Below are 24669 nucleotides of genomic sequence, written 5' to 3'. Positions count from 1 at the left end.
CTTGCTGTGGACGGTGTCAGCATTGCAATATTCTAGGTTGCTCGATCTGTGATCTCGATGGAGTTTTGGTAGGAAGAAATAGATTGTTGCTGTTACGTACTCCCATACCATCTGTTAACAGTTATTAACAACTTCAATTAATATGATGAGAGAAAGGTGCTAGATTCATGTTTTGTATCACTCCAAAGAAGGTGTTTTCTTTCGTATTCCTTTCTTTTGGGGTGTTGCAGCGTGCAATAAAACTTCTTGACGAATCACCTATGTCAGCCGCTATGGCAGTTACTTTTTGTGCATCGATGGCTCTACTTTTCAATTGTCAACCACTACTCCAGCATCTTCCATCACCAACGGTTCAAAATAATCATCACCGTAAATTTTGGAAAGCGTTAGATTTAACTCGATGGTGATCAAGAGGGCCATCACCGCGGCATGATGAAGATGCACTACGGGACTGTGCATGTTCACGGCAAAGGCCGGTTTACACTCGGCAAAGTGTTTGCCGAGTGTAACACACAGCAAACAGCTCACGGCATACAACGGCCGGCAAAGAGCTTGTTTGTCGTGTGCTACATTTCGGGCACACTGCAAACACTTTGCCGAGTGCTTTTCTGGGCCCACGGCAAAATAAAGTGCAGTGCTCGGAACCCCGTTGAAAAGGTCGTTTGCCGTGTGCCGTAACGGCTGCGAGTAGCGCTGCGCGAAAGCCATCTACAATGCTGCGGCGTTCTGCTGAGGCGACATGTCTTGATTGATTGGCCCATCATTGGACGCCGCCGACTGAGGCTGCACATAATTATTGAAGATATTATATGTGTTAGCTAAGATCATAATTTGTTAGTCATTATTTCTAAGTCATTGTAGTTATACCTGAAGTCTTTAGTTCTAACTCTTGCTAGCGTTGTTTTGGTAAGCTATAGAGAAATTAAAAATGATGACCATTGCTTGGATTCGAGTTGTTCTGTTAAGCTATGTTATCCCAAAGTAATCAATGCAACTCACTAAGATTTAATTTAGCTCTTTAGCTCTAAGTCATGCTAATTCCTAAGTCTTTAGCTCTAAGTCTTTAGCTATAAGTCATGCTAGGGTTAGCTATCATTCGAATTGCTAAATCACTATGATAAATGAAACTAGAAGATTGTGAAGTCACTCACAGGAGTAGGAGTAGCTCCACGATAAGGAAGAGGAGATGGAGTGACTGGAGGCGGCGGAAGACCCATCATCGAGCCCATAGTCTGCAAGTACTGAAGAGCCTGATCCAGCTTCTGGCGGTCGGCCTCCTGTGCTTGGTGAAACTCTCGCTGCATCATCTCCCGCTCGGCCTGCCACTTCGCCTCCGACGCCTCCTGCTGTGATTGTAGCTGTGCTTGGAACTCAGCTTGCATTTGGGCCTACAATATGTTATTAAATGGTTAGAATTCAAAACAAACATCTTTAACAATCAATGAACGACGAATGAAACAGAAATAACCTTCAGTTCCACCATCTGCATCTCCGTAGTGTTTGGCCGTGGGCGTATGGCCGGGCTTGAGCTGGTGCTCCTACCTCAAATCTGCGCGAGAGTGGGAGTACTGGCCGTGTCAATTACGCTGTCGCCAATCCTGTACCAGCCATGCTTCTTGCCTCCTCCCACCCTCATCATGATTTCTCCATCAATGGGCATCGTGCTCGGATCGAACTCCGGCCCATGGACCTCCGTTGCCATCGAGTTGTATTGACTGAGGCGGCTATGGACGGTCGCATTGTTGTACGCTTCTGGAGGGGCATTAGGGTTGTAGGTGACATCGGATGTCGCCTTCCCCATGTGGGCCAAAGCCCACGCCTTGATCGGGTGGCAAGGCTCGCCTCCATGTGATGCCAACTGTGAAAAAGGTAGATGATTACAAATTGTGTACGGTTGAGCGTTAAAATGAAGAAATGAATTCATGTACCCATCTGGCCGCGTACTGTCGTAGGTGACTGTTACCCTGATGGTGCGGTGCACCTGGCATCATCAAACGCCGCTGCCGGCAAGACTCGTGCATCTCCACCCAACCTTCCGCATACCACCTGTCGATTATCATGTCCCAGCACTATTCATTCCCGGCTAACCACCAAGGAATCACCTGCAGATCATACATGACATATAAGAAGATCAACTGTAGCGTACTTCATTTAAGCAAAAGTCAATATTAATAATATTACCCTCATATATTGTTCCCGAGTCAGCTTGAGGTTTTGCACAACCACTTTGTTGGTCTTCACTTTTTCAATGCGACGTTTGTAATCACAGTTGGCCTGGATGCGCGCCTCGTAGAGCATATCCGCCACCAGCTTGTGATAGGCCGTATTTGCCACCTCGCGTGCCACGATTACAATTCCCTCCTCGCACCTGTAGAAATCCTGCACATGATGACGAACGAAGCCATTATATCAAGAATGTCCAATTAATGAGATGTATTGACAATTAAAGTGCATACAAGACTTACCTACAGTTCCTGCAACACCCGCTCTGCCTTGTTCGCAAAGCACCTGCCTTCCCGGTCCGGTCTATCGATGGCTTGGATGTAGTGCTCCCAAGTCGACGCCGGCTGAAGACGGCCGTCAATCTCGATGCATCCAGGGTTGTGGTCCTTGCAAAGCAGGCCCAGAATGCCATTGGGGATGTGTTTGTGAACACCTGGAATGACGATTACAAAGTTCCTGCCAAAAATATTTGTGTAAAATTGGAATTGAAATATATAAGTATGAATAATCGGCCGTTGCTCGAGCGGTATAGGTTGGTTCGGGAGACGAGCGGGGCCTAGGATCCAGACGGCAGGTATGTCTCCTGCCACCCCTCCCTGGTCGTCGTCCTCCTCACTAGAGGCCTCCTTCTCCTACTCCTACTCCTGCCCGTCCTCCTCCTCCTCCTCTTCCTCCTCCTCCTTGTCCTCCTCCTCCTGCTCCTCCTCCTGCTGCTGCGGCGGCTCCTCCTCCTCCTCAAGCGAGGGTGACCTCACGCGAGGCCTCCTCGTCCTCCTGCTGCTCCTGCCGCTCCTCCTCGTCGTCCGTGACGTGCCGGCGTCCTCAGCTGGTGGAGGCACCGATGAACTTGCCTCACCCCTCCTTCTCCTCATCCTCCCTCGAGCCGTCTAGGAGGACTCACCTGTCCCAGCAACTCTGCGCAGCACGGCCTCCAACAACTGCATCATACCTCCGTCGCGCCCCACCATCTTTGTGCGCGACGGAGGTATGATGCAGTTGTACTTGAGGATTAGGAAGCTCTACTTGAGGAAGGGGAAAGGGAGCACTACCTTAATTAAGTTAGAAGAGAGAGGAATGAGTAGTCATTACCAACGAAGGGCCCACATCAAGCAACGACCTTTGTGTCACCAGCTAACACGTGCAGCATGCACTATGTTAGAAACGGCCTATAGTGACATCCACAAAGGTGACCTGCCGTTGTTGCCCGTCACCCCACCGGTAAAGGTGACGGGCTTTATCTCCTCGCGTCACCTCGGACAAGTTTGGGCCTTGCGAGGCCTCACCAGAAATGTGGCCCATCACCTTAGAGAGAGCATAGGTGACGGGTATTAACAAAGACCGTCACCTAGAACTAAGGTGATGGGCTACATTCTTCGCCCGTCACCTAGATTATATTCAAAGGTGACGGGTCATGACTGAATCTGCGAAGGTGACTGTGACACCCTAGATGTCTGCACAGTAGAATTGCATTTATTTTATGCATCATGTGCTTATTTTGCTTGAAAAAGGATCTTATTGTAAAAATCTAAGGGTAGTTGTGTAAATATGATTTAACGCAGGGTCCTTTCTATAACTTAATTTGAATAGGGAGAGAAAATATTGCTTTTGTGGAGGGTTTATTTGTAAAATTCAGTGTAATCATTGTTTGGAAGAAAATTTTGCTTTTTAGTTTGAAATTAAACTGAATTTGCATTGGAAAAGACAAAAGTCCATTAAATTCAAAATCCTTCCTTTGTTTTCAAAATAACTCTTTAACCTTTGGTCAAATCAATTTTTGCACAACATCAAAGTTGTAGATCTTGAAAAATTGAACAACTTTCATGTTGGGCACTTTTTCATTTGAGCCCTAGTTTATAAGTTATTTTAGTTTTATAGTGGGACCCTTGAACTTTTTGGATTTTGCAAATCAGTCCAATGTTCGTCTTCTACCTCCCTGCCTCTCTGTTTCACCGCCGCCGGCAGTCAGCGCCGCCCGCCCGCCGCTCAGGGCCGGTCCCGGCCACCTCCTGCTCTCCGTGGCACCCACGCGTTGCGCCCCAGCCCTTCACCGCTCTCTTCCCCGCGAGCAGGAGCCCTGCCCCCATGCCACGCTGCCCCAGCCGAGCTCCGCGGCCGCCACCTCGCCGCCGCCGTGGACAGCACGGGATAGGGCCCCGCCGCTCTCTCTTTCACGCGTATCGGCACTATAAGAACCCCCGCAACACATTCCCCTCGCTCTTTCGCCAGTTCCCCGCCCCCAGACCCCAGAACGCCACTGCCGTCCATCTGCACGCCGGCGAGCTCGACGCCGCCGTGAACCCACCACTGCAGCCCTCCTCCGCCCGCGCTGACCCCATCTCTAGCTCTGCCTCGTCCTCGCGCAGCTCGCAGGCCTTTCCTCGTCGCCTATTAACCACCAGAGCACACTCGCCGTCGATTCCGTGCGCCGACCGCCGCTGCACGCCGTCGACGACCCCCTTCCAGCTGCCTCCTCCGCGACCCAACCCCACCAACAGGTAGCGCTTGGCGCCCTGAACCTCCCCAGCCCCTTCACCCTCGCCGCCGGCGACGAACCTCACCGGATTCGGCCGGTCAACACCCGCCCCCTTCTCTGACTCCGGCCAGGGACCCCTTTTGAAAATAAAAGAAAGTTCCAGGGGCTTTTGTGCTAGATCTAGGGGCTATTCTGTAAAACTAGTTTAAGTTTTCTTTATATCTTGCTGTGAACTTTGAAAATACCTAGAAATTCGTAGAAAAATCAGAAAAATACAAACCCAAATGTTTTAGAATCCTTGTTACAAGAACTACAAGTTTTGTTACATGCACATCTTCATTTTTGTATGTATTTCAATCCAAGAAAAAGGAAAGAATAAATAGGCTTTATTTGTTCTAGGAGTTCTACTCAGTAACTGTCTATGATTTTTGCCTTGATTGTGTCTTACAGTGTTACTAGTGTCTAGTAAAATTTTGAAACCTATTTGACATCATTAGCTAGGTCAAAGAATCAGGGTTCCTAAATCTACTAGTTTTGCTAATTTATTTGTACTGGTAGAAATAATCAAGTTCTGTGTGTGAAACTTTTTCCATGATCACATGTTACTAAAAATTTGCTGTTGCCCATGTTTGGGAAATTTTTTATCTGTTTAACTATTTCTTTGATTTAATGCTTATTAATTAGACTTTAATTATGATAAACAGTTTCTGTTCATGGTAAATCATTCAAATATTTCTGAATGTTCATTTTGTATAGCTCAGCTTGTCCATGAAATTTGAACAACCGATCATGTCTAGAACAGAAGTTAAAAATGAATCTTGATGTGTTAATGCTAGTTTTGTTCTTTTTATCAGAACTAATTCTGTACAGATAAAATCATGAAACATTTACAACTGCTTAGTTAACACTGTGTTGGTTTTTTGTTAAATTTATAGCTTCTGCTTTGCTCTAGTTTAACTTGTAGAATTTAATCTTATTCTAGGCGCTGTCTGAGTGAATGTTTTATTCTGAATAATTGGCTGCATGAAATGGCATGAAATTTTCAGGGTAGATTGCTCTTTGTACTACCTATTTGAAGTAATTTTTTTGCATTTAAATGCTGGTTGTATTCTGAGTTACTCATTTCTTTGCAAATCATGTTTGACATGTTATATAAACTATTTGAAACTTACTTTGTAACTTTAATCCAATTGTCTTGTGATGTTAACCATGTTGTTTTGTGTAGTCATAGATGTTAAATAACTACTCTATAAACGATTGCCCATATGCTTAGTTATGTTTGTTATCTTTTAAATTGCAACTTTATTGTGAAGCGTGTGTTTATAATACCGTTTCTTGCATCACATATCGATACGACTGTTTTATCGGACGGGACGTACGAGCTGATCCCGGAGTCCGAAGAAGGTGATCCAGAAGCCCAGGTGAATGCCGCTATATTGACTGAATCCCCGGACCAAAATCCGGAAGAGTCCAAGGCTAACCTAGCTAGCGACTACCGAGAAGCCAAGCTCCGGACATAACCCATATTTCAAATTATTACAATTTATCGTTATTACTTACTTATGCATTTACAGTTCTTAGGATTTGAATTGAAACCCTAGATGCATGATCCTAGGAACCTATGTACTGAACACTAGACCTGAGTTCGAATAATTGCTAAGCTTATAGGACCGGTAAAAGTCGAGTGATTGCTTGTCACTCACGAGCTCTATAGGAATTGCTTGTTTACTTTCTGCTATTAATATAAGGACGACGGATGGGGTCGTGTTCGATATCATGACCTTGGGTGAGACCCCGTCTATGTTGATGAACTTGCTAAGGTCGCGGTGTGTGGTAGCGGTGGTTAAGTTTTTGAACGTACTAGCCACATGTCGTAAATATGGTACACGGTAAGCCTAGTAGCCGATTGGACCGGGGAGTGGATATACCTTTCACTCTCTCTTAGAGATAGGTTTTTATTTATGTTTATGTTGCGCAACACCGTGGCTACAGGGACGAGGTTGGTGCCCTGTAGTCGGGGAGAGTGACCATATCCACAAGCCGGAAAGAAAGGTAAACGGTTGTTTGGGAACGACCCGACGGTGTTCCAAACGTGTGTGTTAGGTCTGCCTGGCCAGGTTAACAAATTTCGATTCGAATCGTCCGTTTCTCACGGTTTGGGACTGCTTGATTTCTTTGCCACACAGAGTAATAAGAGCAACATTATTATGATCAATCTTGATGTTTGACTAAAGTTCTACCATGGTTGGATAGGATTAGTTGCTTACATAGAATGGTTAATCAACTAGAATATGGAAAGCTAAAATGTGAAGTAAGGACCTACTCTTTATTGCTTTTCAGCAAAAGGAAAACCAGAGCCTCACAGAACCCTGCATAGTCTAGTTAGGTGGGCTATATATACCCGTTGACGGTTAAGTCTTGCTGAGTATTAGAATACTCAGCCTTGCTGTTGAAACCTTTTTCAGGTATGAGTTTTGAGGACCAGATCGCTAGTCTGTCTTGGCCCTGCTCTTTGCCTCCTGGCTGGTCCGTAGAATGGGATCCGTCTTCGGCCGGCAATGACCCTGACGAGTGATACCTTGCTTGGGCTAGCTTGGTACCCTTTTGCGATGTGTTGTAGCCATCGTGTTTTCTTTCCGCTGCTTAAACTCTGAACGTTAAACTTATGGCTTGTATAACTGTTTTACTAAGTTTGGATCTGTAATAAGTACTTTGAAACATATTGTAATTACTACTATGCATGTGTTGTAAAATATGTATGGTTGTATTATCTCTGGACTCGCCTCCGTGCGGGGTATGCTTGTTCGATCCGAGAACCGGTGGTTGTATCGGGACGTTACCCGACAGACCAAGAATTGTTCCATTTGAAGTGCGTTTCAGCCGGTGTTGCCTTTATGGTGATGGCCAGTGCACTTGAGCTGGGATAATTCAAGTGGTTCTGCCACAGTGACGGCGTTTACTTAGTGCGTCACCGCGTCTTGTGATGCTACTTGAAAGATGACGCATTACGCGCATACTTCATCACTTATGTGTATGCATCATCTTACCAGTGGCCACGAACTTAGCCATTTTTTTGTCGAACAAATATAACGTCGCCGCAGTTCTAACAAAAGGATGAAAATTAAGAGATTGTTGCGAGATAACAAGGCAGAATAGCGCGAGATAACAAAAGGGTCGAAATTGCAAGATTGTTGTGAGATAACAAGGCAGAAGTTCATCATTTATATATATATATATATATAAAGGGAGCTACATACAAACTACGATATACATAGTTATGGCAGCCCTCTAATAACTTCCGCCACCCTGAAGATGGCGTAAACATATCCGGCGACGCTCTCCATGAGTGGCGCGTTCACCGGAGGTCGCCCAAGGCGGTGGAGGCAGTCGTTCAATGCCGATTGCCCAGGCATTGGTGGAACAGATCGTAGTCCTCCGCCGCTGGTGCCGGAGCTAGAGCCGGAGCAGGGGCTAGAGCTGAAACAGGGGCCAGAGCAGGGGCCAGTGCAGGAGGTGATGGAGGATGAAGGCGAGGGCGATGAGGGGAGGAGGGGGAGGAAGACGGCGACGGCTGCAACGACGACGAGTCCACCGCTTGAACGAAGCGGCAGCGGCGCCGGGAGTGGCGGGAGGGAGACCGTGAAGCCTACATCGCGGCGGCGGCGGCTGCTCAAGAGCAGTTGTGTGATGTGAGCGGATGGCAACGGTGGCGAGTAGAGAAGAAGGGCAGCTGGGAGGCAGTGTATTTATAATGCCGAGAGGCCGGAATGCGAAACAGCGCGCGGTTGCGGAGAGGCCAGAATTCGAAACGGCGCACGGTTGCGGAGAGGGCAACAGCCGGCGGTTGCGATTCCCGAGAGAGAAAGATATAGGTGACGGGCAGTATGTGGAAACCCGTCACCTATAATCATGTCACCTGTGACATGAGCTCTTTAGTACAAGTGACGGACCACTATGACGTCCGTCACCTATAAACGATGCCCGTCACATGTAATCATTTCACAGGTGACATGAGCTCTTTAGTATAAGTGACGAGCCACAAACATCGCCCGTCACCTAGTCCACAAACATCGCTCGTCACCTAAGTCAAGTTCGAACTGGACTTAAAGCCATCTCCCATTGCCTTAGTTCTTAACGTCTCCCATTTCAAACCCTAGGTCGCGCCGCCCTCTTCGCCGACGCACCGCCCACCTCCTCGCCTCCTTTGGCCGCGCTGCCCACTTCGCCACTGCACCGCCCACCTCCTCGCCTCCTCCGGTCGTGCCGCCGTCTTCGCCGCATCCTCGTCGTGCCACCAGGCGCCCGTAGGCAAGATCCAGAGCTGGCCACGCCGTCACGCAGGCAAGATCCAGAGCTAGGCACGCCATTGCGCAGGCAAGATCCAGAGCCCAGCCGCCGCCTGTAGTCAAGATCCAGAGCCCAACCGCTGACCGCAGGCAAGATCCAGAGCCGGTCACGCCGTCGCGTCCGTCGTCAGCTTCAGGCAATATTGTTCTTGTTGTCATACATTTGCTTGTTGTTCATGTTGAAATTTGCTAGACGAGTGATTTGATTTGCTGCCTATTTTTGCAATTAGAGGCAAATGATGATATGGGAGAGTGAAATTGATACTTGCCATGAACAGGTCGGCCTCGAACGACATGAAGCATATGCCATGAACACTCGCTGGTGTGTGGCATATGTTTCTGCTTTCGAGGTTGACCTCTTCATGGATTATTGAGAGTGAATCACTCATTGCCACCTTTGCCAAATAAAATTGAGAGTGAGAGATTGATACTTGCCATGAACAGGTCGGCCTCATAGGGCATGAAACATATGCCATGTGCACTTGCTGGTGTGTGACATATGTTCATGCCCTCTAAGACTGAAGTCTTCATGAATTCTTGAGAGTGAATCACTCATTGCCACCTTTGCCAAATAAAATTGACAGATTGAGTACTTGCCATGAACAGGTCAGCCTCAAAAGGCTTAAAGCATATGCCATGTACACTCGCTGGGTGGTATGAGCTTCTGCCTTTCGAGGCTGAGGTCTTCATGGATTCTTGAGAGTGATATCGGAATGGCAAATGGATTATTATTTAATCCCAAACATATCTCTCCCACTTCTGATGCCTTTATATGTTATATTCTTGAGAGTTGAGAACCAAGTGCTGCTTAGTTTTTATGTCTGAGGTCATTTTGTATGTATTTTTAGATCATTTTGGTTTTATTGGATCTTTCTACAAATGATGATGTGTCTAAATTGCTGCCTGTTTAATTGGATCAGTTTGGTTTAATTTGCTGCCTATTTATGCAAGATCAGTGCAATCAACCATGTCGCAAACTGGATCCTCCGATTCAAATGCACAACGTGACCAAGTGGTGGATCAACACGAACTGTCTGCGCAAAGAGGTGCATGTAGCACATCTCAATGTAGGAAGCCAAGAACACAGACCACGTGGCCTTGTGACATTATCAAAGTCGCAGGCTTCGACAGTGACAGGTTCCCAACAAATGATGATAGACTCAAATGCTGGCAACTGATCTGTGGATTAATCGCACGGCAAAGGGTTGGAATCAATGTCCACTTTGAGGATTTGAATGAGCCCGCGCGACAGGGCTTGTTCGATACCATGAAGCAATACTTGCAGTTTCCTGAGGGCACATCCGAGGCAGAGATGAATCGTGTTAGAGGCGCGGCATGCACGTCCATCGCCACGCTCCACAGGAACTTCAAGTCCAGTCTGGTACAAAATTTTGTCAGTGAAGGTACAGAGCCCTTCAAGCTGCACAAGCACTTGGATCGTCGAGACTGTGAGATGTTCGTCGAGACTGCCACCTCAGAACAGTTCTTAGAGAAAAGTGAGCACTTCAAAAACCTTCGTGCTAGGATCACGGACAACCATCGCCTCGAGCTAGAGGGCTATGCTGGGAAAGAGAAGGGGAGATGGAGCAAAGAGGACAAGGCAATGGACAAGGCAGGGTCAGAGAACCCTTGAAAACAGTTTCTTGGGCGATCAGCACCATATTTAAGGGCCAGGGCTGCTCCAACACCATCCAGCGGGAAAATCACTTGGAGTAGCGATGGTACAAAGAGGCTGGCCGACCGGGTGATCGAGCTGAAGGATCATGAGAGCGGTGTAAGAGAACATGACATCCTCTCCACTACCAATGATATGCCAGAGCACACCGGTCGGGTGCGTGGAGTCTCCAGTTCAAAGGGTTGGAAGCAAGTCTTCGGCAAAGAACATGAAGGCTTGTGAAGGAAAAAAAAGGTCATCTACTGTGGATGCTGACCCGACTGAAACAAGAGATAAAGGATGACATATTTGCTACACTCAAGGTAGCGGGGATTGATGTTGAAGTAGCATTAAAAGCTGCAGCTTGTGTCAAGAGCACTTGTGCCTCTAAGGAGGTGGAACAGCAAGTATCAGCAGCAGCAGCATCCATACACAACCCCCCCCCCGGTCGACACAGCATGCTGTTGACGCTCACTAACGACCATTTCCAGGCGTCAATTTGATCAGAAAATCACGAGAGTTTGCATTTCTTACACGCATCTTTATCCAATAAAGTCTCTAAACCACACTTTACCTTCTAGAAAATGTAAGTTGTGTTTTTGAGCTAATATGCAGGTTGCAAGCACACTTTGGCCCGACATAAAATCATAGAAAATATCAGAGCGTCAATTCAGGCTCATCGGACCAAGAGTAACCCAAGAACCAACCTAAATCCACTTAAGACAAGTCGTACCCTAGTGTTCAGACTAGAGGAGGCCCAGACAAGCCCAGCAGACATGATTGGGGGCGGTTGGCACCACTGGCAGGCCGGCCGACCAGCCTGGTCAGCCGACCGGCCCATGGGCCCCACCGCCTTAATCCAGCCACATGGCGACGTCTCATAGGCCCCCAATGGCGGTTCACCGAGGATTGCAGCTTCTCACCCCGTGGCTCCCTGCTATAAATACAAGGGGAGGGGGTAGAGAATGGACACACACACACCTCAACACACTCACCTCTTGCATAGCCTTTAGGCTTAGTGGAGTTTTGGAGAAGTCTAGAAGTCGTCGAGTCGCCGGAGTTGCTCGAGAGTTCTGGTATGGGTTCATCTCTAGCTCTCTCTTGTAATATTCGATTGTTTGTAATAGAATTAGACTATGGTTACCAATATCTACTCGAAGTATGTTCTAAGTTATCGAATATATGCTTCTTGATCTAGTTGCATTATTGTTCAATGCTTGCATTGCATGATCGCCCTATGCTTGCGATGGTTAACATATCGGCCTTAGAACTCTATCAACTGCTCTTGTATTCGTATGTTTGCTCTAGTGTGATGTCTGTCCATCCGGAGGGTGGGAGCTCCGCACAGAACACTAGAGTATCGCTTACTAGTGTAGACATGGTGTCTAGATTAGCTAAGAGTTGCTGGATGTCAACTATACCCACAGTTTGTAGAGGTAGTCGGCAGGTGGTGACAGTCATGTTCGAGCCCTAGTAATCCTCCACATTCGGTATGGGGGGTACGAGGTGCATAAAGCCACCGGGGTGTACGAGCTCCTCCCGTTGCTTCGATAGAGGTCTCCCTGTTGTGTAGTTTAATCTCTAATGATCTAACTATATGATGGCATAGATATAGCTAGCCTAGCACAGTTGACTCGAGCTCTAACTTCTACCTTACTCCTGGCCTAAAGTATCTTTTTATTTCTTTTATTTATTTATCTAGAGGGTAGTTTGTGTGTGTGTCACACTACCTCCTACCATGTTATCCATCTTACCTCTATTTATTCAAGAGAATATCCAATCTAGATAAAGTTCATCAACTAGCCTATATCTCTTCATTCACCGCCTTCTCTGCGGAACTATAAATGACACCCTGGTATACTTCAGGGTAAAATACTACAGCGGTATTACGTGAGCTTGCGGATTTATTCGTGATTCATGAAATACCTGTCACCCCAATTGGTGTCTGCAGGCATCATCGCTGTTTTCCCGGTGGTGACGCTGGTAGGCACCAACACATGCCGGACCGAAGCCCCCATTCCCCCAGTCAATGTAGCATGCCGGAACACGAGAAAGGCCTGGTTGCTATGCTTGATAAGCCGGACACAATTGACAGGCTGAATAATGTTACAACCCCCTGCAGCATTATAACTAGAGATTATTCAACTTTGTTGATTGAGCTAGCATAGGGGATTGTGCAACATGGGGACAAGGTATGCCACATGGTGCCAGTGCGGGATGGGTATGTTGTGGTGAAGCTTGATTATGTCCATGATAACGCCAAGGATGTCGCTCTGCCCATCCCGCTGCCAAAAGCTGATATTTATACTTTGGGGGTGCCCGTACCATGTGGATCCAATGGAAGAAAAGTGGTATTCTCATCCCGCCCATTGGTTGGTCCTCAACTAGTGGTTCCCAAAAGCGGCCATGCACCCCAACCCCTGAACCTGAATTTGTGAAGAAAGATGTCGCGACATGCGACTCCAACCCCCCATTAAAGAAAAAGAGACCAACCACCCCAAAGAAAAAGGGAAGTGGTAAGCCAGAACCCAAGGAACCAGCAGATAAAGTAATAGAATCAAAGGGTAAGGCGGCACCCAAGCAACCATCAAAGAGTGTATGGACTTCTGCTCACTCCAAGTTTGAGATGGGCAAGCCAATGTTGTCAAAGGAGGAGCTGGCCAGTGCAGGGGTGAATACCAGGGGACTCATGTCCAAGTACTACATCACCCATGCCATGCACGATAATAATATGTCAATCATGGGTGAATTCAAGGCTGAGGACTTGCACAGTGGGCCTAGTGTCTTCTCCGTTGCATCTTCTGATCTCTATGACCTCTTCAACCTCGATGCCTTGGACATCTCATTCATCCGCTGCTTGACACTAGGAGTATATATAGCACAAAAGATTGTTCACAGTCATTCTTATATTACTTCGTAACACAAAACCCTATGTCAGCTTCTTGAATACTAATGTATTTGTATGTAAGCAATAGGCCAGAAAATCAAAGGAACGTCAACTTGGTGTTGCATTCATTGACCCCCAACATTTCTCTGCCAGCGTGATCAATTCGGATCTGCAGCACATACAGTCTACCATCTCAACGGTCTTGAGCTTTTCACCAGGTTGTGTGCCTGCCGCGCACCACACAGGCAGCAACTATTTCCTAGTCGTCATCTGTCCGAAGTGGGAAATAGTGTGGTACTTGGACTCTGTAAGACCACTTAACGATGATAAGTTATTTAATCCATAGCAAAAGAAATTAGATGATAAGACGGTGAGCTGCTTTTTCATTGGATACTCTGATAAGTCTAAGGGATACCGATTTTACTGTCCTGATCGCTTCACTAAGTTTGTTGAGACCAGACAGGCTGTATTCCTTGAGGATTCAGGAAATCAAGCATCTTGAAGAAATACGGTCTGAGCTTCCCATCCTGATTATTCAGGAAACAGTAACACCTCAGTTAGTGCCGCTGTTTGTTCATTCCGATCAGAGTACACCATCTGTTCAGATTACGCCTCCTGTTTAGAGTACTAGCGCCGCTCCGCCAGTTGTTGTAGCTCCTGTGCCTGCAAGCGAACCACAAGCAGAGCAACTAATGCTGAAATTGAAAACCCTATCGAGGTGCCTCAGGCCGCACCTCAACTAGAACTTCAGCCCTTAAGAAGATCACAGCGGGCTAGGAAACAGACAACCTAACCTGGTTATGAGACATACTTAAGTGATTAAGAAATTCGGATTCAAGGAGAATGATGTAGATAATTGTATCTACACTAAGATAAAAGATGGTAAATTCATAATTCTAATGCTTTATGTGGATGATATCCTATTAGCGAGCAGCGATAAGTATATGCTACATGAGACAAAGGGATTTCTTAACTTTCATACAACTTTGATATGAAAGATCTTGATGAGGCCTCTTATGTTCTGGGCATTGAGATACACCGAGATAGGACCAGGGGAGCACTAGGATCATCTCAGAAAGCATATATTAACAGAATGCTTAAGAGATTTAATATGGATAAGAGTAAGACCACACCTGTTCCATTAGCAAAGGGCGATAAATTTAGTGAAGCCCAATGTCCTAAGAACCAACTGGAATTCGATGAAATGAAGGGCATACCTTATGCTTCAGCTGTCGGAAGCCTAATGTATGCACAAGTCTATACGCGTCCTGACTTGGCATTTTCTACCGGAATATTTGGAAGATATCAGAAAAATCCCAGAAAGGTCCACTGGGTAGGTGTCAAGAAGGTATTACGTTACTGCCAAGGCACCAAAGACGTCATGCTCACATACAGAAGATCAGATAACCTTGAAATTGTGGGTTATACTAATGCTGACTTTACGGGTTGTGTGGATAGTAGGAAATCAACATCAGGATATCTCTACATGCTAGCTGGTGGAGCAATATCATGGAAAAGATCTAAGCAAAGTTTATTTGCTGCGTCGACGATGCAAGCTGAATTTGTGGCATGCTATGAAGCAACAGGACAAGTTGTGTGGCTTAAGAATTTTATTCCGGGCCTTAAGGTCATCGACAACATTATGGAACCTATAATGTTATACTGCAATAATCAGTCTGCAATATTCTTTTCGAGCAACAACAAGTCAAGTGGCGTTTCCAAACACATTGATCTTAAGTATCGTGTTGTGAAAGAAAGATGCCAGGATTGAACCATTAAGATTGAGCACATAAGAACTAATGCTATGTTCGCAGATCCGCTCACTAAAGGCTTGCCACCGAACGTGTTTAAATAGCACGTTACAAATATGGGTTTGGTGGATAGTCTTTAGGTCCTGGTTTAGGGCCATTATAATCTCCCATCTAATGAATAAGCATTCTACCAAGGTGTTTCAGTGAGACTGTGGGTAATGGGGTCCCAGTAGTGCATCAAGCTACTGACGACGCGGTACTTACTGTTATATTGAGGGTGAACTTTAAGTGTGATGCGAACATTAAGCTTAACCGTTCGATCAAGTGGGAGAATGTTGGAAATAAATATTTCTATAAGATAATTATGATCTTCACTATTAAGAAAAGCGTTCAAACCACCTAAATGCGATTAAGGAAACTTAATAAAAAAATCCTAATGGGTTGTGATCATAAACCACCTAAATGCCCATTAGGCCTGTTTCCAGAGGCTGGCCACCAGCCCCACGGTGCCTATAAATTAAGGTCGTGGTTGGCACCTTAAACACACATCATTAGCAAAACCCTAGCCACGAGAGTCTGATCGCTAAGGGCACTGGAGGTGTTCAGAAGGCCAATCCCTCAAGGGCAGTGTCGTTGGCGTCCAAAAGGCCGCCTCTAGCCTGCTCGCGCATCTACATCAACAAGAACGCCTACTTCCTCTACGGTTCAGGCATCATCAACTGAAGAGGCATTAATGGCTGCTTCAACTGCTAACGCTGGCATATTGTCTACCATTTTCCGCACTAGTTTGATCTGTCATGAACTAGGTTATGTAAAGTTTCTGGGTTATTAGCCTCTAAAGTTAAGTTTGGCTAATTCTAACACATGGCACTCCCCTAGCCCGAGATATACCAGCCTTGCTTCGTTTTCTTCCTCCCTCTGTTCTGTTTGCTCTTGTTCTTCTCCAAGTTCATAAGAAAATGAAGAAAAACATTTTCTTGCTTTGCATCCCATTTGCACTTCGTGTTTACTTTCTTCTCTCTGCAAGAACGTGTTTGTGGCGGGTACTACTATCCTGCAAGAATGATTTTGTGGTGCGTAATCTCCCGCAAGAACTATTGTGGAGTGTTATCACCCACATGAACGATTTTTTTGAGAGGCAACCAGGCCCCGCAAGGACTACTAACTCTCAGGACGACTAACTTTGTTTTTTGCTAACTTTCACGTAATCCTTCTGAGTTTTGGTCGTGTTTAGGTACTGTGTTATCAGGTATGAAGAACGTCGGGAGGAAGTTCTCGAACGCGTTTAGAAGGGTGACCAGGTCGAGTTCGAGTCGATCGAGCTCACACTGCTCATCCACTCCCACGCCGAGCTTCACCCACCATGACGAGCAGGCCGAGTCCCAGGAGCCGAAAGAGCAAGTTGAACAACAAGAAGAGGAGGCGCCGGATGACTCTCACATCGAGCTCTGAGGCGAGCGAGAGCTCCAAGGCTACAACATACTAAAGGCTCGGACTTTCGGTCACACTTGGGAGTTTGATGAAGACCAGTTGGAGAAAATTGGTATGGATACCGAATTTGCTAGCGTTTGGAAGGCAGTGGGGTGGTCTTCATTTGCTGAAATTTCCGAAATGGGTTCCCGGAACTTGACTATTCAGTTTCTTTGCACTCTTGTGGAAATGGACAATGGGGTTTTGTTTCGATTCTTCGGGAGCGAGTTTGTCATGTCTTGGAGGGATTTAAGCATTGTTTTGAGTTTTCACCACAAATGCACCACCGATGTTGAACAAGCAACTCGCGGTTATCATAAAGAGAGTTTTTGGCATTCCATTTCTAGGTTAAACACGTACTCGCAGCCCCGTTGCAATGATATCCAACATCCGACCTTGCGTCTGATGCATAAATGGCTTGCGCTTACGTGTTTTCCTAGAGAGGATGTCCGGACCGTTCGTGTTGATGAACTTCGTATCCTTTATGCCATGGTGAACAAAATAAAAATTGCCCCCGTGCAAGAAATGGTTCGCCAGTGGTTTGGAAATTTTCGAATGGTCGGACCCGTTGAATGTACTTCTTTGGTCACATGAATTGCCACGAGTTTGGGTGTTTTAAATTGGGCTCAAATTACTTACATCACTACTCCTCGCCCAAAAATTGATTTGGCATACTTGGTTCAAGGACACACTCTGAAGAGTGCTCCGGATGGCTCTATTATATTCTTCTTTTCCGACTATGTAAATGAGATCCCGCTTCCTAACCCGGGACTCCGTTTGTATAAAAGTCGCGGTTACACTTTTAAGTTGCAGCCTATCGAAGCATCTCACAGGAGTAGCGTGTCCGGGAGAATGACCAGAAGTAGATCCCGGAATGTTGCGATGGACATGCCGCCACCTCCGCCACAAGTTTTTCATGGTTATGCAGGACATGCACCCGCTGGCAGAATGGTCGGGTCCTCATCCCGACAACAGTTTGGTTGGGATCAATACATTCCGCAACCTGAAGCCGGAGGTTCATCATGGCAAAGTGCGGGTAGCTCAAAATTGTATAGAATTAGAGCCCGACCCTTTTAGGGCCCAGCCCTTAGATTATCTACGCCAAATTTGATGGCCCTTTGCCACCCGTAGGTACTCGAAATCTGAGACCCGATGGTTTTTTACTCCATTAGGTACGGGTTTGGGTCAACTTTTAGACCTGTGGGTTTATTAATGGGCACAAAGTCCTACCCGTTGGTTTTATGGGTACGACTTTGTTCCTACAATACCCGAACCTGTAAACCCATGGGTTTTTTAAACCCGATCCAACAAAGTGCAATTGCCATTTTATTTTTAAAATTTCCAATAAACTTAACACCCCTTCTTCTTCCCTTCTTATTTCAAGGAACCTTGAATATTTTGGTGGTGGGTAGGGTGTTGTTGCTTTAGTTTAGGAAAAATTTTAAACCCGTCACGGGTATGGGTTTTTTAATGGGTCTAGATATTTTTTATGGGTTTGGGCTTGGGATGGTAAAATCCGATGGGTTTGTACCCGTTGCCATCCACCTGAGGAAGGATACTTGGGTCAAAGCATATTGAGGTGCAGATTGACCCAGTGAACGATCTCACTCGAGCAGATATTCATACGGGTTAATGGACATTCTTCGGGTCAGTGGCCATGAATATTCATACAGGTCAATGGATATTGTACGGGTCAGTGTATATTCTACGGGTCAATGGATATTCAAGCCCAGCTAGAGGTGGGACACCATTTAAACCGAAACAATAAATGGCATAGAATAAATGGCACAATTGAGGAATCTCCAAATAATGACATAACTTAGAATTTTAAATGTGTTATCTCGCTTTAGAAGAACCTCACTATCTACACCAAACTCACCTTGTTACGCGCAGACCTTTGTAGTGCTCTGCAAGGAGCTCACTCTCTACACCAAGCTCATCTGCTGTTAAACAAGAACTTTGTTATATGCGGGTCAATGCAAATTCTATGCACGGGTCAATGGAAGAATTCTACAAAAAGCTCTGCCGCAGAAGAATTCTCTCGTGGCTTCCCCTCCCCTCCCCTCCCCTGCTGTTTCGAATTCTCTCGCAGTCTCATCCCTATGATACTGGTGGGCCAAATGCTTGTAGACCATAATCACTAAGGGTTAGGGTTTAGGGAATTAAACCAACATTCAACTGTCCAACATAGGAGGAATTAAACCAACATTCAGTTATCTCCCCTAGACCAACACACAGTTACTTAACAAGACTAAAGAAAATGCAATGGTGATGTGACGGTGGCAAGCAAACTTTGCTAATAAAAAGTAGCAAGTTGCAACAAAAGAACCACTGCAGTACTAGGGATAACATAACCAAAAAATAGCTAAGCAGCCTTGATGGTGGCTCCCCGGGCAACGACAGTGGTAGGGTTGATTGAATTACAGAGCTCCTTCCCATTAAAGAAGTCCCTGAGCATGTTCTTCACCTTGGGGATTCTGGTGGAACCACCTGCAAGGACAACATTGCCAATGCTGCTCTTATTCACCCGGGCATCAAGCAGATCAAAAATAAACCCACTGATCCTTAGAGGACAAACCCATAAGCAAATCAAAATCAACAGCACGGACCAAAGTGAACGAAGTCTCCAAAAGACTAGAGCCCACACCTGACAAGGTGAGGTTGGCTGGCCTCTCTCAGGCCAGCCGGCCTGGCTCCAGAGCCTCTCATGTTCATCCAAGGTGTACAACATTCACCTCCAGTTGAACGTTCAACTTTCCGAGTGTTCAGGCCGAGGAGCATCATCTTAACCCGAACAACAACTGGATCTAGTTCATTCAATTCTTCCACTCTTCTCTAGTTCACCGTCTTCTCGCTTGATATCACAGTCATGGCTTCGCAATCTTCTCCCAAAACACACAAGTTGGAAGCCATGATTGCCACCACTCCTAGTGTACCCTCAAAATCCAACCAGAGTTGTACCTCATCAAGCAGTGTCCAAATCATCGAGCCATCGGCAATGGCAGAGCCACTCTCCTCACCACAGGCTGGTCAGGGGCGCAGACCCCAGACCATAAAAATTAGTTACTGACAAACATTCAATCTGCATTGAAAATTAGGGGGGAAGAAGAAAAACTTTCTGCAATTGGTGGCACAAAGTGTTGGTTTCGAGAAAGAACTCAAGGAACACCTTGTCCTTGGATTCAGTAAGCTGCTTGCGGCAACGGACCATCTTGGAGCCATCGGCACAGTACGGGAAGGATGGCTACCCCGAGTCCTCCTGAAAGCAGCTGCTGAGGTGCCACGCCAGACGCGACTGCCTCTCCTTATCCGCCATGATTTTGCCACAGCTGGCAAGGAGCTTCCGGTACGCCTCCTGCCAGTAGTAGTTCGTCGGCCTAACGACCTTGTTCCGCACATTCTCCAGCAGCTTCAGCCCTCGCGGGGCGTCGCTGCCGTCCAAGGCGAAGTCGGCGACCTCTTGCTCCGTCACCTAGGCGCGCTAGTTACCCGTCACCGACAAGCCTGATGAGGAGGAGGAGAAGATGTTCCATGAGAACCCACTGATCCTAAGAGGGTAAACCCATAAGCAGATCAAAATCAACAGCACGGGCCACTCGTTTCTTGTCATGATTCAACAATTAACTGAACTTGGTGTTGGAACTGATGGTGGACGTTGAGCTTGATCAACACAGGCGGCGTACTCAGGGAAGAAATGGTGGACGTGATCACCACAAACGTGCAAAACGCGGACACACACACGAGAGAGAGAGAGAGAGAGAGAGAGAGAGAGAGAGAGAGAGAGAGAGAGAGAGAGAGAGAGCTTCTTTAGTGTCTTCCCATGCAAAGTAAACTAAAATTAATCACTTAACTCAGGTTGAAATCAAGTCAAGTCAATTGAGGAGTTTTAAGATCTTTGTTACAAGTTCACCATGAAACCTTCAAACCAGATGCAAACCAAAGGACACCAAGACTTTGTTATTTACATTTGTGGATTTGATCGGCTAGGTAGAGAATTTGCATTATCAAAGATAAGTTTTCTTTACTCGGTAGGTTTGTTCATCTCATTCATGCACGGCAATTTTTCATGTATCATCTTGGATAACTATGTTGATACCAAGCAGAAGAATAGCATAGAGACATCTGCCGCCACTCATCAAGCACTAGCATATCTCATGTTTAGGGGGGGGGGGAGCTCTATCTAGAAATAGTGGAGGATTTTGCAGTTGATATTGATAAGCTTGATAGACGAAGGGAAAGGCAAGGTGAGTTACAAGCTCCGAGTTCACAAAGAAAATATATAGAGTGAAATGAGCGATGCTGGATAAAATTGAAATTGAAATTAATACTAGTATTGATTCCATTTTTGGCACCGTGCCACCTCTATGTACCTCTTATTTTTTTCACCGTAAATTTCTCTCAATGGACAGCCCATATTTTCCCCAACCATTATCAAACTTGTCTCAAATATTCATGAAAACTAATTTTGAAATTCAACCCATTGTTACTATGAAAAATAGAAAATGTACATACCTCTGGAGCTTAGGAAAATATATGATGGAGCTAGCATGCATGTAGAACACCGAAAGACATTTCACTTGGGTACATATTGAAGTGTCTGAATCAGTACTTTTACCTGCGTGAGTACTAAGATCAAATTCTCTAGCTACTCAAAGCAAATAAATTTTTATTTTGATACAGCTAATGTAATAGAACATAAGAAATTTCTAGAATAATGTATATGAGAAGATCTAGTACCTTTTTTTGAGCTGAAGGGATCTTTCTTTGAGCCCTTATTTTTTCCCTGTGGATAAGTGCCTTATTATTATTTCCTTGGGGATGATAAGTAACTTTTCTGCAAAATTTTCTTCCCATTACTTTATCATAATCTTCTGTTCTAGAGGTACGAGTACTGCACCAATTTTATTGTGAAAGAATGGTGTTCTTGTCCAGACACAAAAAGCAAGCAAGTTACCACAGCATATCATGTTTCCACTTAGTGATTATCAACGATAATAAAAATTAATGAACTTATAAAAGAATAGTTTTTATATTCTATATTCAATGATAGTGGGTTTATTTTAGTGTATGACCTTATATTAGTATTTTGCTATCTATGGATGAAAAAACATTAAGAATTCTAGGCATGGCCCATGATAGCTGTTGTAAAAAATTTCCTAGGCCTAGATCAGATAATTTAGGTATTTGCTTCACCAGCAGGGGACGTATGATAAACATGATGTGATTTATTAAATATGAAACAATCACACAAAGTAGTTTAATCAAACTGCTACCAAGCATATCAATCTCAAATCAGAGATGAGTTGACATGAAATGGGCTGCTGAGCAGAGCTTTATAACTATCTCACTTCTGGTTTTGAAGGTGTGAATTAAATCATGAGGTGCGTGATAATTCATCACGCATCTCAATATCTGGAACATCGACATCTTTGCCAAATAATGTGAAAGTAGAGTTAAATATATTGTACCATACTTCTGCATCTCCTCCAAAGCAACTATTGTATTCAAAGTTACTGCTGCATCTCGTGGTGGTCGAATCTGTTAGGGAAAAGAGAGGAGCGCATGAGTATTGCATGAATAGTATTTTAAACGACAGAAAACTTCACATGCAAAAGTAACTGAATTTAGTGTGCTTTAAAGTTATTCACCTTATGGATATTGAGCTTCATAGTCTTCTTGTTTGCAATGGTTTCGGAATGGCCATAACAGTTCGAACATCATATTTCAATGTCGTGATAAAGTTGGGAACTTTGTAAATACCTACAAAACCACAGAGTCTATTTATATAAAAATAAGAATAATAAGTAAACATCAACCATGAACAATCATGCAGATGATTTGACATAAATAAGACCTAGTTACAAAAGTCAGAGAAGAATCCAACCACTACTACAAAAATGATATGTATCAAAGTCCTATTTTTTTCAAGGATGGCTGATGGTGTCACCCGCCTATGACGCCTTGGGCCGGCCCTAAAAATGAGGTGCTATTTTCAGGGGCAAAAAAACAACCGGCACTAACACGAATTAAAGGAGCAGCGGCTGGGGGCAGCAGAAGCACATGCACACAGATCCCCCTCTCTTTATCTCTGGAACAGGAGGCCAGCACATGCCCCTCTCTCTTCCTTATCTCTTCACTCTTATACCCCATCTCTTCCTCTTCCTCTTCCACGTGCCACCTCTCCCTCCACGACTTCCCTTCCCTTGCTGCGGCACCACCTCCCCTCCACTCCCCTCCCTGCTCGGGGCTGCAGCGCAGGACAGCGCCGGTGCGAGGATGCGGCTCACGGCGCAAGGCCGTGGTGCAGGGCGGCACCGGAGTGGCGCAAGGCCACAAGGCAGCAGTGCACGGCTACGGTGTGAGGGCGCATCGCACGGTAGCGGCGCGGGGCAACGCACGGCTGCAGCGTGAAAGTGCAGCACGTGGCAGCGGCGCGGGGCCACGGCGCAGGGCATTTTCAGTGGTGCGCGCATTACCTGCCCCTGCAAACTGCATTTTTAGCAGCGAAAAGCAGAGGCATATACCGCACCCGCCCCTAAAAATACGTTTTCACCCACACCTACAAACCTTTTTCGTAGTGGTGAATTGAAGGTAATGTAGAAAATGGGATTATAATTACTTAGCGACTAATATTTGGGAATCATCTTCACTGATAATGGCATTAACAAAAAAATGAAAACAATCACTTATAACCAATTACAAGTAAATGTGTCACATGCTGCTCCTACAATATGTTATAAATGACTACCTGAATTGCCAGGTTTTAATCGGAAAAGGGTAAGCTCAAAATTTATTAACTATTATAGTATGAGCAAACTTTCAGGCAGCATAACGAAGCAGGGAGACAGTATCTCATCAAATCCTAAATTAGGGTTCCTAGATAGATTTTTTTTTAAAGTGCAAAAGCTCCCCCTCAAGTCCTAGTACATTGACCAACCTCCAAAACAAGTTTCACCGTATTTGCACCTCGGTAACACAATTGTATGCACCCACAAAACAATTTTCTATTTCACCACCGACCATCGGTACATGTACCAAATAGCTAGCATTAGGAGCTTGGCCGCTTAAGATCATACCGCAGACTCGTAGTGTGCCTTGGTCGTTGACTGGCGTTCCTCTTGCTCGCCTCACCATGCATGACGCGGCTACGGTTCCAGATGAGCGAACGCAGTCACCACCCGCTGAGAGTGCACACGAAGACATGAGCACCGCAAGCACCACGAACAGATCGACCATCAACAAAACGAGGTCACCAACTCGCCAGAGCCACAGCCGGATCGGAGCCGGCAAGCAGTTTCTCGTCGACACGCCGCCGTGGAACAACCAGGGCGGCAACACGCCGGGCTCCTCCAACAGCCACGCGATCGAGCAGCCATCCGGGCAGCGCGCTAGGACGGACGACGGCTGGGCGCGGATCGAGGAGGGGGCACGCCGAAGTGGATGCACGTACGCGTCAGCCGGATCGGAGGAGTTCGCCGCGATCCAGTGACCAGTGGATCGGTAGTGGAGAGAGGAGAGGTGATGATAGATGTATATTACGGTGGAGGTTTCCAGATGCGAATGAGAGGAGCCTTGCGCTCCCGTTTAACGAGCTGAGCGAGCGCCGGCTATGGCGGAGAGACGGTTGGGCGCCGCCGCGCCCTGCTCGCTCCAAACCCTTTCAGGGCCTGCTGGCCTGGGCCGAAAGGCTTATAGTGGCCCATAGCCGTAGCCCGTTTTATTCTATTTTTTAGTGCTCGGAACTTTATACTTTTTTTCAAAATCTGACTTATCTTCAATCTCAAAATTCTAAATTTCAAAATATAGCTAGGAACTGAGTCCTTTTCAAGGAGCTAGTCATCAAGATGTCTTGGCTGGTTGTGTCG

The 24669-nt window shown here is 45.9% G+C and overlaps 1 long non-coding RNA gene across 3 annotated transcripts; it reads right to left on the bottom strand.

The window, feature by feature from the left end:
* Positions 1–18872: 18872 nt before the first annotated feature.
* On the bottom strand, positions 18873–22872 carry LOC120699145. 3 transcript variants are annotated; one of them, XR_005685250.1, is made up of 6 exons: positions 22689–22872; positions 22453–22564; positions 22273–22342; positions 21542–21638; positions 21317–21419; positions 19868–20308 (listed from the first exon to the last, which is right to left on the bottom strand). It is a non-coding gene; the product is annotated as an uncharacterized LOC120699145 (long non-coding RNA). The 3 variants fall into 3 exon arrangements; XR_005685247.1 differs by lacking the exon at positions 19868–20308 and adding an exon at positions 18873–19294 and having other exon boundaries at positions 21542–22342; XR_005685246.1 differs by having other exon boundaries at positions 21542–22342.
* Positions 22873–24669: the final 1797 nt, after the last annotated feature.

Source organism: Panicum virgatum, chromosome 1K, assembly GCF_016808335.1.
Source record: "Panicum virgatum strain AP13 chromosome 1K, P.virgatum_v5, whole genome shotgun sequence".
Classification (NCBI taxonomy): Eukaryota; Viridiplantae; Streptophyta; class Magnoliopsida; order Poales; family Poaceae; genus Panicum; species Panicum virgatum.
Note: the sequence above shows the minus strand (reverse complement) of the source record. Positions and strands in the feature narration are given on the sequence as shown.